We start from the raw sequence: 12,271 nt of genomic DNA on the forward strand, positions 1-12,271 counted from the left end.
GCCGTTCTATATCTCCCACTGTGAACCACGTATTCGTATGAAATTTTGTACTCTTGTACACTTTGTTTTTCTCAATAATAAACTATAGTTATTTTGTGCACAGATCTATAAATGAAGAAGATATAAAGGGTTGAAAATTTTTGGGTCATGAAATTCTGTAAAATTATGGCCGTTCTATATCTCCCACTGTGAACCACGTATTCGTATGAAATTTTGTACTCTTGTACACTTTGTTTTTCTCAATAATAAACTATAGATATTTTGTGCACAGATCTATAAATGAAGAAGATATAAAGGGTTGAAAATTTTTTGGGTCATGAAATTCTGTAAAATTATGGCCGTTCTATATCTCCCACTGTGAACCACGTATTCGTATGAAATTTTGTACTCTTGTACACTTTGTTTTTCTCAATAATAAACTATAGTTATTTTGTGCACAGATCTATAAATGTAGAAGATATAAAGGGTTGAAAATTTTTTGGGTCATGAAATTCTGTAAAATTATGGCCGTTCTATATCTCCCACTATGAACCACGTATTCGTATGAAATTTTGTACTCTTGTACACTTTGTTTTTCTCAATAGAAAACTATAGTTATTTTGTGCACAGATCTATAAATGTAGAAGATATAAAGGGTTGAAAATTTTTTGGGTCATGAAATTCTGTAAAATTATGGCCGTTCTATATCTCCCACTGTGAACCACGTATTCGTATGAAATTTTGTACTCTTGTACACTTTGTTTTTCTCAATAATAAACTATAGTTATTTTGTGCACAGATCTATAAATGAAGAAGATATAAAGGGTTGAAAATTTTTGGGTCATGAAATTCTGTAAAATTATGGCCGTTCTATATCTCCCACTGTGAACCACGTATTCGTATGAAATTTTGTACTCTTGTACACTTTGTTTTTCTCAATAATAAACTATAGATATATTGTGCACAGATCTATAAATGAAGAAGATATAAAGGGTTGAAAATTTTTTGGGTCATGAAATTCTGTAAAATTATGGCCGTTCTATATCTCCCACTGTGAACCACGTATTCGTATGAAATTTTGTACTCTTGTACACTTTGTTTTTCTCAATAATAAACTATAGTTATTTTGTGCACAGATCTATAAATGAAGAAGATATAAAGGGTTGAAAATTTTTGGGTCATGAAATTCTGTAAAATTATGGCCGTTCTATATCTCCCACTGTGAGCCACGTATTCGTATGAAATTTTGTACTCTTGTACACTTTGTTTTTCTCAATAATAAACTATAGTTATTTTGTGCACAGATCTATAAATGTAGAAGATATAAAGGGTTGAAAATTTTTTGGGTCATGAAATTCTGTAAAATTATGGCCGTTCTATATCTCCCACTGTGAACCACGTATTCGTATGAAATTTTGTACTCTTGTACACTTTGTTTTTCTCAATAATAAACTATAGTTATTTTGTGCACAGATCTATAAATGAAGAAGATATAAAGGGTTGAAAATTTTTTGGGTCATGAAATTCTGTAAAATTATGGCCGTTCTATATCTCCCACTGTGAACCACGTATTCGTATGAAATTTTGTTCTCTTGTACACTTTGTTTATCTCAATTATAAACTATAGTTATTTTGTGCACAGATCTATAAATGTAGAAGATATAAAGGGTTGAAAATTTTTTGGGTCATGAAATTCTGTAAAATTATGGCCGTTCTATATCTCCCACTGTGAACCACGTATTCGTATGAAATTTTGTACTCTTGTACACTTTGTTTTTCTCAATAATAAACTATAGTTATTTTGTGCACAGATCTATAAATGAAGAAGATATAAAGGGTTGAAAATTTTTGGGTCATGAAATTCTGTAAAATTATGGCCGTTCTATATCTCCCACTGTGAACCACGTATTCGTATGAAATTTTGTACTCTTGTACACTTTGTTTTTCTCAATAATAAACTATAGATATTTTGTGCACAGATCTATAAATGAAGAAGATATAAAGGGTTGAAAATTTTTTGGGTCATGAAATTCTGTAAAATTATGGCCGTTCTATATCTCCCACTGTGAACCACGTATTCGTATGAAATTTTGTACTCTTGTACACTTTGTTTTTCTCAATAATAAACTATAGTTATTTTGTGCACAGATCTATAAATGTAGAAGATATAAAGGGTTGAAAATTTTTTGGGTCATGAAATTCTGTAAAATTATGGCCGTTCTATATCTCCCACTATGAACCACGTATTCGTATGAAATTTTGTACTCTTGTACACTTTGTTTTTCTCAATAGAAAACTATAGTTATTTTGTGCACAGATCTATAAATGTAGAAGATATAAAGGGTTGAAAATTTTTTGGGTCATGAAATTCTGTAAAATTATGGCCGTTCTATATCTCCCACTGTGAACCACGTATTCGTATGAAATTTTGTACTCTTGTACACTTTGTTTTTCTCAATAATAAACTATAGTTATTTTGTGCACAGATCTATAAATGAAGAAGATATAAAGGGTTGAAAATTTTTTGGGTCATGAAATTCTGTAAAATTATGGCCGTTCTATATCTCCCACTGTGAACCACGTATTCGTATGAAATTTTGTTCTCTTGTACACTTTGTTTATCTCAATTATAAACTATAGTTATTTTGTGCACAGATCTATAAATGTAGAAGATATAAAAGGTTGAAAATTTTTTGGGTCATGAAATTCTGTAAAATTATGGCCGTTCTATATCTCCCACTGTGAACCACGTATTCGTATGAAATTTTGTACTCTTGTACACTTTGTTTTTCTCAATAATAAACTATAGTTATTTTGTGCACAGATCTATAAATGAAGAAGATATAAAGGGTTGAAAATTTTTTGGGTCATGAAATTCTATAAAATAGTGGCCGTTCTATATCTCCCACTGTGAACTACGTATTCGTATGAAATTTTGTACTCTTGTACACTTTGTTTTCTCAATAATAAACTATAGCTATTTTGTGCACAGATCTATAAATGTAGAAGAAATAAAGGGTTGAAAATTTATTGGGTCATGAAATTCTGTAAAATTATGGCCGCTCTATATCTCCCCCTGTGAACCACGTATTCGTATGAAATTTTGTACTCTTGTACACTTTGTTTTTCTCAATTATAAACTATAGTTATTTTGTGCACAGATCTATAAATGAAGAAGATATAAAGGGTTGAAAATTTTTTGGGTCATGAAATTCTATAAAATAGTGGCCGTTCTATATCTCCCACTGTGAACTACGTATTCGTATGAAATTTTGTACTCTTGTACACTTTGTTTTCTCAATAATAAACTATAGCTATTTTGTGCACAGATCTATAAATGTAGAAGATATAAAGGGTTGAAAATTTTTTGGGTCATGAAATTCTGTAAAATTGTGGCCGTTCTATATCTCCCACTGTGAACCACGTATTCGTATGAAATTTTGTACTCTTGTACACTTTGTTTTTCTCAATAATAAACTATAGTTATTTTGTGCACAGATCTATAAATGTAGAAGATATAAAGGGTTGAAAATTTTTTGGGTCATGAAATTCTGTAAAATTATGGCCGCTCTATATCTCCCACTGTGAACCACGTATTCGTTGAAATTTTGTACTCTTGTACACTTTGTTTTTCTCAATAATAAACTATAGTTATTTTGTGCACAGATCTAAAAACGTAGAAGATATAAAGGGTTGAAAATTTTTTGGGTCATGAAATTCTGTAAAATTATGGCCGTTCTATATCTCCCACTGTGAACCGCGTATTCGTATGAAATTTTGTACTCTTGTACACTTTGTTTTTCTCAATAATAAACTATAGTTATTTTGTGCACAGATCTATAAATGAAGAAGATATAAAGGGTTGAAAATTTTTTGGGTCATGAAATTCTGTAAAATTATGGCCGTTCTATATCTCCCACTGTGAACCACGTATTCGTATGGAATTTTGTACTCTTGTACACTTTGTTTTTCTCAATAATAAACTATAGTTATTTTGTGCACAGATCTATAAATGTAGAAGATATAAAGGGTTGAAAATTTTTTGGGTCATGAAATTCTGTAAAATTATGGCCGTTCTATATCTCCCACTGTGAACCACGTATTCGTATGAAATTTTGTACTCTTGTACACTTTGTTTTTCTCAATTATAAACTATAGTTATTTTGTGCACAGATCTATAAATGAAGAAGATATAAAGGGTTGAAAATTTTTTGGGTCATGAAATTCTATAAAATAGTGGCCGTTCTATATCTCCCACTGTGAACTACGTATTCGTATGAAATTTTGTACTCTTGTACACTTTGTTTTCTCAATAATAAACTATAGCTATTTTGTGCACAGATCTATAAATGTAGAAGAAATAAAGGGTTGAAAATTTTTTGGGTCATGAAATTCTGTAAAATTGTGGCCGTTCTATATCTCCCACTGTGAACCACGTATTCGTATGAAATTTTGTACTCTTGTACACTTTGTTTTTCTCAATAATAAACTATATTATTTTGTGCACAGATCTATAAATGTAGAAGATATAAAGGGTTGAAAATTTTTTGGGTCATGAAATTCTGTAAAATTATGGCCGCTCTATATCTCCCACTGTGAACCACGTATTCGTATGAAATTTTGTACTCTTGTACACTTTGTTTTTCTCAATAATAAACTATAGTTATTTTGTGCACAGATCTAAAAAAGTAGAAGATATAAAGGGTTGAAAATTTTTTGGGTCATGAAATTCTGTAAAATTATGGCCGTTCTATATCTCCTACTGTGAACCGCGTATTCGTATGAAATTTTGTACTCTTGTACACTTTGTTTTTCTCAATAATAAACTATAGTTATTTTGTGCACAGATCTATAAATGTAGAAGATATAAAGGGTTGAAAATTTTTTGGGTCATGAAATTCTGTAAAATTATGGCCGTTCTATATCTCCCACTGTGAACCACGTATTCGTATGAAATTTTGTACTCTTGTACACTTTGATTTTCTCAATAATGAACTATAGTTATTTTGTGCACAGATCTAAAAAGGTAGAAGATATAAAAGGTTGAAAATTTTTTGGGTCATGAAATTCTGTAAAATTATGGCCGTTCTATATCTCCCACTGTGAACCGCGTATTCGTATGAAATTTTGTACTCTTGTACACTTTGTTTTTCTCAATAATAAACTCTAGTTATTTTGTGCACAGATTTAAAAAGGTAGAAGATATAAAGGGTTGAAAATTTTTTGGGTCATGAAATTCTGTAAAATTGTGGCCGTTCTATATCTCCCACTGTGAACCACGTATTCGTATGAAATTTTGTACTCTTGTACACTTTGTTTTTCTCAATAATAAACTATAGTTATTTTGTGCACAGATCTAAAAAGGTAGAAGATATAAAAGGTTGAAAAATTTTTGGGTCATGAAATTCTGTAAAATTATGGCCGTTCTATATCTAACACTGTGAACCACGTATTGGTATGGATTTTTTTTCTCTTATACACTTTGTTTTTCTGAATTAAAAACTATAGTTATTTTGTGCACTGATCTAAAAAGGTAGAAGATATAAAGGGTTAAAAATTTTTTGGGTCATGAAATTCTGTAAAATTATGGCCGTTCTATATCTCCCACTGTGAACCACGTATTGGTATGGATTTTTTTTCTCTTATACACTTTGTTTTTCTGAATTAAAAACTATAGTTATTTTGTGCACTGATCTAAAAAGGTAGAAGATATAAAGGGTTGAAAATTTTTTGGGTCATGAAATTCTGTAAAATTATGGCCGCTCTATATCTCCCACTGTGAACCACTTATTGGTATGGAATTTTTTTCTCTTATATACTTTGTTTTTCTGAATTAAAAACTATAGTTATTTTGTGCACAGATCTATAAATGTAGAAGATATAAAGCGTTGAAAATTTTTTGGGTCATGAAATTCTGTAAAATTATGGCCGCTCTATATCTCCCACTGTGAACCACTTATTGGTATGGAATTTTTTTCTCATATACACTTTGTTTTTCTGAATTAAAAACTATAGTTATTTTGTGCACAGATCTATAAATGTAGAAGATATAAAGGGTTGAAAATTTTTTGGGTCATGAAATTCTGTAAAATTATGGCCGCTCTATATCTCCCACCGTAAACCACGTATTCGTATGAAATTTTGTACTCTTGTACACTTAGTTTTTCTCAATAATAAACTATAGTTATTTTGTGCACAGATCTAAAAAGGTAGAAGATATAAAGGGTTGAAAATTTTTTGGGTCATGAAATTCTGTAAAATTATGGCCGTTCTATATCTCCCATGTGAGCCACGTATTCGTATGAAATTTTGTTCTCTTGTACACTTTGTTTATCTCAATAATAAACTATAGTTATTTTGTGCACAGATCTATAAATGTAGAAGATACAAAAGGTTGAAAATTTTTTGGGTCATGAAATTCTGAAAAATTATGGCCGTTCTATATCTCCCACTGTGAGCCACGTATTCGTATGAAATTTTGTACTCTTGTACACTTTGTTTTTCTCAATAATAAACTATAGTTATTTTGTGCACAGATCTATAAATGTAGAAGATATAAAGGGTTGAAAATTTTTTGGGTCATGAAATTCTGTAAAATTATGGCCGTTCTATATCTCCCACTGTGAACCACGTATTCGTATGAAATTTTGTACTCTTGTACACTTTGTTTTTCTCAATAATAAACTATAGTTATTTTGTGCACAGATCTATAAATGAAGAAGATATAAAGGGTTGAAAATTTTTTGGGTCATGAAATTCTGTAAAATTATGGCCGTTCTATATCTCCCACTGTGAACCACGTATTCGTATGAAATTTTGTACTCTTGTACACTTTGTTTTTCTCAATAATAAACTATAGTTATTTTGTGCACAGATCTATAAATGAAGAAGATATAAAGGGTTGAAAATTTTTGGGTCATGAAATTCTGTAAAATTATGGCCGTTCTATATCTCCCACTGTGAACCACGTATTCGTATGAAATTTTGTACTCTTGTACACTTTGTTTTTCTCAATAATAAACTATAGATATTTTGTGCACAGATCTATAAATGAAGAAGATATAAAGGGTTGAAAATTTTTTGGGTCATGAAATTCTGTAAAATTATGGCCGTTCTATATCTCCCACTGTGAACCACGTATTCGTATGAAATTTTGTACTCTTGTACACTTTGTTTTTCTCTATAATAAACTATAGTTATTTTGTGCACAGATCTATAAATGTAGAAGATATAAAAGGTTGAAAATTTTTTGGGTCATGAAATTCTGTAAAATTATGGCCGTTCTATATCTCCCACTATGAACCACGTATTCGTATGAAATTTTGTACTCTTGTACACTTTGTTTTTCTCAATAGAAAACTATAGTTATTTTGTGCACAGATCTATAAATGTAGAAGATATAAAGGGTTGAAAATTTTTTGGGTCATGAAATTCTGTAAAATTATGGCCGTTCTATATCTCCCACTGTGAACCACGTATTCGTATGAAATTTTGTACTCTTGTACACTTTGTTTTTCTCAATAATAAACTATAGTTATTTTGTGCACAGATCTATAAATGAAGAAGATATAAAGGGTTGAAAATTTTTTGGGTCATGAAATTCTGTAAAATTATGGCCGTTCTATATCTCCCACTGTGAACCACGTATTCGTATGAAATTTTGTTCTCTTGTACACTTTGTTTATCTCAATTATAAACTATAGTTATTTTGTGCACAGATCTATAAATGTAGAAGATATAAAAGGTTGAAAATTTTTTGGGTCATGAAATTCTGTAAAATTATGGCCGTTCTATATCTCCCACTGTGAACCACGTATTCGTATGAAATTTTGTACTCTTGTACACTTTGTTTTTCTCAATAATAAACTATAGTTATTTTGTGCACAGATCTATAAATGAAGAAGATATAAAGGGTTGAAAATTTTTTGGGTCATGAAATTCTATAAAATAGTGGCCGTTCTATATCTCCCACTGTGAACTACGTATTCGTATGAAATTTTGTACTCTTGTACACTTTGTTTTCTCAATAATAAACTATAGCTATTTTGTGCACAGATCTATAAATGTAGAAGAAATAAAGGGTTGAAAATTTATTGGGTCATGAAATTCTGTAAAATTGTGGCCGCTCTATATCTCCCCCTGTGAACCACGTATTCGTATGAAATTTTGTACTCTTGTACACTTTGTTTTTCTCAATTATAAACTATAGTTATTTTGTGCACAGATCTATAAATGAAGAAGATATAAAGGGTTGAAAATTTTTTGGGTCATGAAATTCTATAAAATAGTGGCCGTTCTATATCTCCCACTGTGAACTACGTATTCGTATGAAATTTTGTACTCTTGTACACTTTGTTTTCTCAATAATAAACTATAGCTATTTTGTGCACAGATCTATAAATGTAGAAGATATAAAGGGTTGAAAATTTTTTGGGTCATGAAATTCTGTAAAATTGTGGCCGTTCTATATCTCCCACTGTGAACCACGTATTCGTATGAAATTTTGTACTCTTGTACACTTTGTTTTTCTCAATAATAAACTATAGTTATTTTGTGCACAGATCTATAAATGTAGAAGATATAAAGGGTTGAAAATTTTTTGGGTCATGAAATTCTGTAAAATTATGGCCGCTCTATATCTCCCACTGTGAACCACGTATTCGTTGAAATTTTGTACTCTTGTACACTTTGTTTTTCTCAATAATAAACTATAGTTATTTTGTGCACAGATCTAAAAACGTAGAAGATATAAAGGGTTGAAAATTTTTTGGGTCATGAAATTCTGTAAAATTATGGCCGTTCTATATCTCCCACTGTGAACCGCGTATTCGTATGAAATTTTGTACTCTTGTACACTTTGTTTTTCTCAATAATAAACTATAGTTATTTTGTGCACAGATCTATAAATGTAGAAGATATAAAGGGTTGAAAATTTTTTGGGTCATGAAATTCTGTAAAATTATGGCCGTTCTATATCTCCCACTGTGAACCACGTATTCGTATGAAATTTTGTACTCTTGTACACTTTGTTTTTCTCAATAATAAACTATAGTTATTTTGTGCACAGATCTATAAATGAAGAAGATATAAAGGGTTGAAAATTTTTTGGGCCATGAAATTCTGTAAAATTATGGCCGTTCTATATCTCCCACTGTGAACCACGTATTCGTATGAAATTTTGTACTCTTGTACACTTTGTTTTTCTCAATAATAAACTATAGTTATTTTGTGCACAGATCTATAAATGAAGAAGATATAAAGGGTTGAAAATTTTTGGGTCAAGAAATTCTGTAAAATTATGGCCGTTCTATATCTCCCACTGTGAACCACGTATTCGTATGAAATTTTGTACTCTTGTACACTTTGTTTTTCTCAATAATAAACTATAGATATATTGTGCACAGATCTATAAATGAAGAAGATATAAAGGGTTGAAAATTTTTTGCGTCATGAAATTCTGTAAAATTATGGCCGTTCTATATCTCCCACTGTGAACCACGTATTCGTATGAAATTTTGTACTCTTGTACACTTTGTTTTTCTCAATAATAAACTATAGTTATTTTGTGCACAGATCTATAAATGAAGAAGATATAAAGGGTTGAAAATTTTTGGGTCATGAAATTCTGTAAAATTATGGCCGTTCTATATCTCCCACTGTGAGCCACGTATTCGTATGAAATTTTGTACTCTTGTACACTTTGTTTTTCTCAATAATAAACTATAGTTATTTTGTGCACAGATCTATAAATGTAGAAGATATAAAGGGTTGAAAATTTTTTGGGTCATGAAATTCTGTAAAATTATGGCCGTTCTATATCTCCCACTGTGAACCACGTATTCGTATGAAATTTTGTACTCTTGTACACTTTGTTTTTCTCAATAATAAACTATAGTTATTTTGTGCACAGATCTATAAATGAAGATGATATAAAGGGTTGAAAATTTTTTGGGTCATGAAATTCTGTAAAATTATGGCCGTTCTATATCTCCCACTGTGAACCACGTATTCGTATGAAATTTTGTTCACTTGTACACTTTGTTTTTCTCAATAATAAACTATAGTTATTTTGTGCACAGATCTATAAATGAAGAAGATATAAAGGGTTGAAAATTTTTGGGTCATGAAATTCTGTAAAATTATGGCCGTTCTATATCTCCCACTGTGAACCACGTATTCGTATGAAATTTTGTACTCTTGTACACTTTGTTTTTCTCAATAATAAACTATAGATATTTTGTGCACAGATCTATAAATGAAGAAGATATAAAGGGTTGAAAATTTTTTGGGTCATGAAATTCTGTAAAATTATGGCCGTTCTATATCTCCCACTGTGAACCACGTATTCGTATGAAATTTTGTACTCTTGTACACTTTGTTTTTCTCAATAATAAACTATAGTTATTTTGTGCACAGATCTATAAATGTAGAAGATATAAAGGGTTGAAAATTTTTTGGGTCATGAAATTCTGTAAAATTATGGCCGTTCTATATCTCCCACTATGAACCACGTATTCGTATGAAATTTTGTACTCTTGTACACTTTGTTTTTCTCAATAGAAAACTATAGTTATTTTGTGCACAGATCTATAAATGTAGAAGATATAAAGGGTTGAAAATTTTTTGGGTCATGAAATTCTGTAAAATTATGGCCGTTCTATATCTCCCACTGTGAACCACGTATTCGTATGAAATTTTGTACTCTTGTACACTTTGTTTTTCTCAATAATAAACTATAGTTATTTTGTGCACAGATCTATAAATGAAGAAGATATAAAGGGTTGAAAATTTTTTGGGTCATGAAATTCTGTAAAATTATGGCCGTTCTATATCTCCCACTGTGAACCACGTATTCGTATGAAATTTTGTTCTCTTGTACACTTTGTTTATCTCAATTATAAACTATAGTTATTTTGTGCACAGATCTATAAATGTAGAAGATATAAAAGGTTGAAAATTTTTTGGGTCATGAAATTCTGTAAAATTATGGCCGTTCTATATCTCCCACTGTGAACCACGTATTCGTATGAAATTTTGTACTCTTGTACACTTTGTTTTTCTCAATAATAAACTATAGTTATTTTGTGCACAGATCTATAAATGAAGAAGATATAAAGGGTTGAAAATTTTTTGGGTCATGAAATTCTATAAAATAGTGGCCGTTCTATATCTCCCACTGTGAACTACGTATTCGTATGAAATTTTGTACTCTTGTACACTTTGTTTTCTCAATAATAAACTATAGCTATTTTGTGCACAGATCTATAAATGTAGAAGAAATAAAGGGTTGAAAATTTATTGGGTCATGAAATTCTTTAAAATTATGGCCGCTCTATATCTCCCCCTGTGAACCACGTATTCGTATGAAATTTTGTACTCTTGTACACTTTGTTTTTCTCAATTATAAACTATAGTTATTTTGTGCACAGATCTATAAATGAAGAAGATATAAAGGGTTGAAAATTTTTTGGGTCATGAAATTCTATAAAATAGTGGCCGTTCTATATCTCCCACTGTGAACTACGTATTCGTATGAAATTTTGTACTCTTGTACACTTTGTTTTCTCAATAATAAACTATAGCTATTTTGTGCACAGATCTATAAATGTAGAAGATATAAAGGGTTGAAAATTTTTTGGGTCATGAAATTCTGTAAAATTGTGGCCGTTCTATATCTCCCACTGTGAACCACGTATTCGTATGAAATTTTGTACTCTTGTACACTTTGTTTTTCTCAATAATAAACTATAGTTATTTTGTGCACAGATCTATAAATGTAGAAGATATAAAGGGTTGAAAATTTTTTGGGTCATGAAATTCTGTAAAATTATGGCCGCTCTATATCTCCCACTGTGAACCACGTATTCGTTGAAATTTTGTACTCTTGTACACTTTGTTTTTCTCAATAATAAACTATAGTTATTTTGTGCACAGATCTAAAAACGTAGAAGATATAAAGGGTTGAAAATTTTTTGGGTCATGAAATTCTGTAAAATTATGGCCGTTCTATATCTCCCACTGTGAACCACGTATTCGTATGAAATTTTGTACTCTTGTACACTTTGTTTTTCTCAATTATAAACTATAGTTATTTTGTGCACAGATCTATAAATGAAGAAGATATAAAGGGTTGAAAATTTTTTGGGTCATGAAATTCTATAAAATAGTGGCCGTTCTATATCTCCCACTGTGAACTACGTATTCGTATGAAATTTTGTACTCTTGTACACTTTGTTTTCTCAATAATAAACTATAGCTATTTTGTGCACAGATCTATAAATGTAGAAGAAAT

The sequence above is a fragment of the Rhodnius prolixus genome, unplaced genomic scaffold (assembly GCF_049639745.1).
Source record: "Rhodnius prolixus isolate KJV_2025 unplaced genomic scaffold, Rpr scaffold_2, whole genome shotgun sequence".
Classification (NCBI taxonomy): domain Eukaryota; kingdom Metazoa; phylum Arthropoda; class Insecta; order Hemiptera; family Reduviidae; genus Rhodnius; species Rhodnius prolixus.